This window comes from Nyctereutes procyonoides, unplaced genomic scaffold (assembly GCF_905146905.1).
Source record: "Nyctereutes procyonoides isolate TBG_1078 unplaced genomic scaffold, NYPRO_anot_genome, whole genome shotgun sequence".
NCBI lineage: Eukaryota > Metazoa > Chordata > Mammalia > Carnivora > Canidae > Nyctereutes > Nyctereutes procyonoides.
The window spans coordinates 88,461,196-88,467,195 of NW_026575125.1; the positions used below are offsets into that span (position 1 = coordinate 88,461,196).

The window sequence follows — 6,000 nt, forward strand, 5'->3', positions numbered from 1 at the left end:
TGCTCTTAACAACTGTACTCCAGGTCCTCTGAGAAACACCTTGAGAACACTTGACAAATATGTGAAAAGTAAAACAGCATTCAATGATTTAAGTATCTAAAACAATAATAGGAGAAACATCACAAGACAGTATCTATTCCTTATTCAACTATTTATAGAGGGCATAGCAAATGCCAGGTGCTCAGGATACAATGAGGAGCGAACCAGACAAGGTCCAGGTTGCCTTCATGAAGTCAGAGACCAGTGGGGAGATAGCCAGGCATCAAATAAACGTAATCATGTTACTCAAGGGAAGTGTGTGATTATCAGAGGAAGAGATTGGGTCATTGGCTTTGGTGTAAAATAGGACAAGGGATTTGAACTGTTCCTTGACTAATATTGGGATTTGCAATGACAGAAAAGAAAGGGGAGGGCTTCTCAAATAGATGATGGCATGGCATCCATTCAACAAGCAGTTATTGTGTACCTACTCTATACCAAGAATAAAGCTAAGCAGAAAAGTTCCAAACTGGAGAAAATCAGTTTAAACCAACAGAGGATTTGTGTAAAAGAGTAATAAAGACATGTAAGACAGTAGGCTTGGGTCAAACCATGAAGATTCCTTGAGTGCTAAGTTAAGGAGTAGGAGGTATACTCTGCAAGAGTTGCTGAAGATTATTTTGCAGGTTATTGCCCCATAATAAATATTACGATTTACCCCATCTTGGTGGCTCAGTGGTTGAACATCTGCTTTTGGCTCAAGTCGCGATTTCAGGGTCCTGGGACCAAGCCCCATATCAGGCTCCCCACAGGGAGCCTGCTTCTCTCTCTCCCTATGTCTCTGTCCCCTCTCTCTAGTCTCTCATGAATAAATAAATAAAATCTTTAAAAAAATTTACCCCTGTGAAATGTTGATGACTATCTGAATTCCTACTTTGGGGCCAATCAGACCTCAAAGCTGGATTGTTTCTGAGCAGGAGCTCAGGACATAAAATAAATATCAAATCTAAATTCATTTATGCCTCAAGGAATAGAGTAACTCTAATCTCTCAAAGAATGGCAATCTGAAAACTCTGGAGAGGGGTGCCTGGCTGGCTCACTCACAAGAGCATGCGACTCTTGATCTTGGGGTCATGAGATCAAGCCCCATGTTGGGTGTAAGGATTACTTAAATAAATAAAAACTTCTTTAAAATCTTAAAAAAAAAAACTCTGGAGAAGGCAAAGGTAAAAGAAAATGGCAAGCTCCCCTTAAAATCTCACATGCCATTTCTAAAACCTATGTATTCTTTTTTTTTATTTATTTATGATAGTCACAGAGAGAGAGAGAGAGGCAGAGACACAGGCAGAGGGAGAAGCAGGCTCCATGCACCGGGAGCCCGACGTGGGATTCGATCCCGGGTCTCCAGGATCGCGCCCCCGGCCAAAGGCAGGCGCCAAACCACTGCGCCACCCAGGGATCCCAAACCTATGTATTCTTTCATATTCAAATGAAACCTCCAACCTTCCAAAGGAAGCATATTTCTATGAAAAAAATAAAACATCATTCTTTGAGAAACAAATTCTTAGGCTGATCAATGGTCTGTTTTTTAATAAAGCTGATGTCAACTTACCTCAGGGCACAGGTGACAAGATAACTCTGGAAAGTAAACTGCTTTTCAACACATTCATCTCAAGAGCTCCCAGTCTCCTATCCCCTTTTCCACACAGAGTGGAAGAACCAAATTACTTATTTAGCATACATATCAAATAAAGCTTTTCATCCTCAGGTTTTAATGTAAACAACTGAGCAGCTAGACAACCTCTGCAAAACACATTTTTATTTATTTCTGAGTATTTTTTTTTCCAGCCAGTGGTGACCTTCCACAAGAAAGTAGTTAATAAAGACTCTTCCATGGCTTCCTCTTGTTCTGAGAATCAAATCCAAATTCTTTCTCAGAATTTCCAGGCCCTCTATTATTATCCAACTCCCTTTTGGGCTCTGAAATACCTTTATTCCCATCCACCCACCTCATTGGGGCTAACCATCCTGGCTTGCTTTCTGTTCCTCAAACACCCTGTGTCTGTTTTCCTGCCCCAAGGCCTTGGCTCTTACTTGGCTCTCTGATCTTCGCAAGGTAGGTTTATTCCTTCTTCTCTTTCAGGTCTCTGTTCAAAGGTCACCTTTGCTGCTAAGAGGCCTTTCCTCACCACCTTTGCCAAATAAGCCCTTCCCAGGTCCCCATATCACATTTTGTTATTTATTTCCTTCACTGTTTTTCCTACAATCTGTGAGAATCTTCATTAGTCTATTTGTTGTCTCTATCCTTTGGTGGACTATAGCCTCTGTGAGAAGACACAGGGCCTCATGCCTAATAGAGGCCTTTCGCATATGGAAGTTGCTCAAGAGATTTTGTCAAGTAAATTACTAAATGAATGAACAATATATTTAAAAGGTGATTGATATGAACGTCAGTAACTGGAAAAAAAACTTTTTTTCCTCTAATTTTGAGATGCCTTCTCTAGGGCTGTTCATTCTTCCATAATCTTTCTACATTTTCTTAAATCTGATGATGCCTGGCAAATTGTTTCACAGCAGTAAAAGTAGATCCATTTCAAGTACTGGATTTAAGAAAAAAATACTTTCAGGGGGTTGTAGTGGTTTATTAAACATCAAAATCAATTCGAAAAGTGGTTGGTCTCATTTCACTACTGCAAGTCAAGTTACATGAAGAAAAGTAATATAAAACGTAAAGAAAATTAAAAAGACAATTCATTAGCAAACTGCAGTTATATTTAGTGACATCAGAAACATCTGGTCTGATAACCTCTAGGTATACCAGGTGGGTTTATCAAATACATATTGAGACATGTTGAAAAGATTCAGAGCAAAATGCTTAGGATGAAGTCATAACCAACTTTTGTTTTCTGGAAACTGAAATAGATCTATTTGGTAGCAATCTTATCTTAGATTTAGTATCAGTAATCATCACAAAGGGGGAAAAAAACTAACAGAATGATACAAACTGTTTTCCTTGAAACAATTTGCAAGTTAGTATGTCTTTCCAGGATGGGTTGCCAAGAAAGTTAGAGATTTAGGTTGGCCCAATAAACATAATCCGTCTTTCCCTGCTCTATTCCATTTTTAAAATAAAACTCAAGTGAAGTCAGGAATTTACCAAATGAGGGAAACTACAAATCATCTGCAATCTATCTAACAATCTGATAATCAATAGCCTTTACTGCTCATAAAAACTGCTTTCCTTAGAACCTTGACTTCAAACTACATATAGTCACACCATGATTTTCAAAGTGTGCTTATGAAAGTGTAGATTTCAAAACCAGGGGAAACTGAGGCTCTCATTCATCTATTTTCAAAATACATTATTGGATGTTGGGGCAGAAACTTACATTCCTTGTCTCACTGCCAAAGCAAGTACTAGAAGGACAGTGAAATTTGGCCCTTACCTTCATTCCCAACTCAGTTTCTTCTGAGATTACTGCCTGTGAATGCACATTGTGTCGATCACAACACCTGATCGCATATCAAGCAGACAATGCTATAATTCTAAGGATATTGATACAAAGTTGCCATTCAAGGAGCTACTATCTTTAAGTGTAAAATGATGTCATAACTGCTTGGTCGATCATTTTACTTTTCTATTTTCAAATCTGAGCATTAAATACAGCCCATCTCCCAAAAAAACACAGCCACAAACATCAGCATGTGGTAATTCACTGTACCTGCCTCTCCTTTCAGCCTCTCCATTCAATTTTCTTCATACACTAATTTCAGCATGGAAGTGAGTATATGAGCCTCAGTATGGGAGAGACTGGAGCAACTGCATGTGGAGAAGGTGACATCCCTGAGAAAGTAAGTGGTACTGTGTGAAATTGAGTTAAGCAAAGTAATCTCCTGTCCACAGCAAAGCAGTGTGTTTTGTAAATATGTGACTTGTAAATGCTGCTTCTTGAGGGTCTATAGAAATAGGAGGTGTACACAAGAAACTCTGGCTTCTTTAAAAAAAAATCAAAAAAAAAAAATTCAAGGCAGGTGCCCTCCCAACAGAGGCAGTTTTAAATTAACCCCGGATTTTCTCAGTTCCCATGCAGTGTGCTTAGTAAACAGCCTACACTAACTTGAGTGACTATCCCAAACTAACAGAATTCTGAGTACAATAAAAGATGAACATCCCAGTTTTCAGATGGAAGAAATGGAAGCAGGCATCCTAAGTCCTCCTCTCCCTCAGGCCTGCTCAGCAATGGAGGAAGAATCAGATTTCGGGCCATGTGCTAGGATTGCATACAAACATACACACAAACATACATAACATACATTTCAAGTGGTTGTGGTTCTCGGACTAAGTTATTGAAACCTGGAAAGAAACTTCTGAGTTTCTTAGCTAATATATACTGGAAGATCATTCCCATCAATTTCAGTAAGCCGTAGGCTAGACAGTAAGCTTCCAAGAAAATCATTAGTCAACTGTGTTTAAAGCAAAGAAGCCAAGACAGTCAGAGATGAAGCCGTTTAGAGAGGAGTTAAAAGCTTCGAGGAAGAGGAGTGTGCTCCTGAGTCGGAAGGCAAGCGCAGAAGCCTCCCAAGTTGGAAGATTGTGAGGGAGGGATGGGTTGGAAGGCACAAAGCAGAAACTGTTAGAAGGCAAGAGACAGTGGGGCTGAGGCGGGCGGAGGGACCCCAGACCATCAGGGCAGCGACAGCGAAGCCCGGCTAAGAAGATCTTGGAGGGATAACAAAGAAGCAAAGGAAAACTGGGTTCGGGGGTCCTGAAGGAACCCAGGCGTCAGGCGGAGCCTCGGGCTCTGGGAGGTGGGGATGAGAAGGTGCAGGGATGAGCGCACACCCGCCCGCGAGGGAGAAAAGAGGGGGGGGCGTGCAAAGAGCCCATCTGGCTCCGTGTCCCTCTGCCCTGGTGCAGAGCACAACTCCTTACCGCGCACCGCCTCGCCGCGCCGGGTCCCGGAGGCGAGGAGGCGGCTGCTGAAGCCCCTGCGACTTCAGGACCCTGCCTCACCTTGTTCGCTGCGTCCCGCGTCCCGCCGCCCGTCAGCCCGCCGCTGCGCTCCGAGGGCCAAAGAGCGAGTCGAGCGGCGCAGCCGGCTGCGAGACACCAGCCCCCGCACCTCCGCACCCCCCGCTCGCCCTGGTCACTTCGCCCTCAAGCAGGCGGAGAGCGCGGACCCCAACCCGAAAGCCGCTGCACTTATTTTCGAAAGTCCCCGTTCCAGGCTTCCCCGGAATGGGAGCTCAGCTGCTGCGGCCGCAGCGGCAGAGCCTCCGCCTGACCTCACCCGGGGGTGGGGGGAGAGGGAGGGGGCGGGAGCCCAGTTAAGGAGGGGAGGGGGGCGGGGGAGGGAGCGCGCGGGCGGGGGCAACATGGCGGCGGGGGTGGCCCCGGCGGCGCCTGCGCGGGAGGCGGAGGGGAAAGCTGGGGCTAGGACCGTGCGTGGGGTCCGAGCAGAACTCCTCCCCCACAAGCAGTGCGGGGCCGGGGTGGCCCGGGGCGGCGGGGGTTGGGGGGGTCGCCCAGTGGCCCTCACACCTCCGGAGCCGGGACGCTCGCGGTTGAGCACACATGGCCTCTAGTGCCCAGGAGGCAGGAGAGGTGAAAACTGTCAAGTATCCGGGGCGCCAGCGCCCCGGGTCAGCGGCTCCAGGGAGGAGGCCGGCCTTGCTCTCGGCCCCTCATATGCGCCCAGGGCCCCGGGCGCCGGGGTGCGCCCCGGAGCGGAGCCGCTTCGCCTCGGAGGCTTCCCGTGCGCCGAGCGCCTCGTGTGTCCCCCTCCCTACGGGAGTGCAGAGCATGAAGAAAGAGGAAGCACAACCACAGCTACAGCAGTTTAACATTTTACTGAGCGTTTACTACAAACCACGCGCTGAACTGTTAATTCGCTTAACTCTCTCAGCTACTCCACGAGGTCCACATTATTCTCATCTCCATTTTGCAAGTGACAACCCTAAGGCGTAAAGGTCAAGCAAGTTGCGAAGGTGACACAATTAGTAAGGGATAGAGCAGGACCC

At 45.9% G+C, this 6,000-nt stretch overlaps 1 protein-coding gene across 5 annotated transcripts in view; it reads right to left on the reverse strand.

Moving 5' to 3' along the window:
• Positions 1 to 5,252, reverse strand: part of KLHL13 (kelch like family member 13) — a 207,388-nt gene extending 202,136 nt beyond the window's left edge. For 3 of the 5 annotated variants that reach the window (XM_055337360.1, XM_055337363.1, XM_055337359.1), the window contains exon 1: positions 4,994 to 5,252. The gene's annotated coding sequence lies outside the window, so the exon portion shown is untranslated. Of the gene's footprint in view, positions 1 to 4,912; positions 4,957 to 4,993 lie in introns of those variants that run through there. The other 2 variants (XM_055337364.1, XM_055337365.1) reach the window with 2 other exon arrangements.
• Between the last annotated feature and the right edge of the window lie 748 nt (positions 5,253 to 6,000).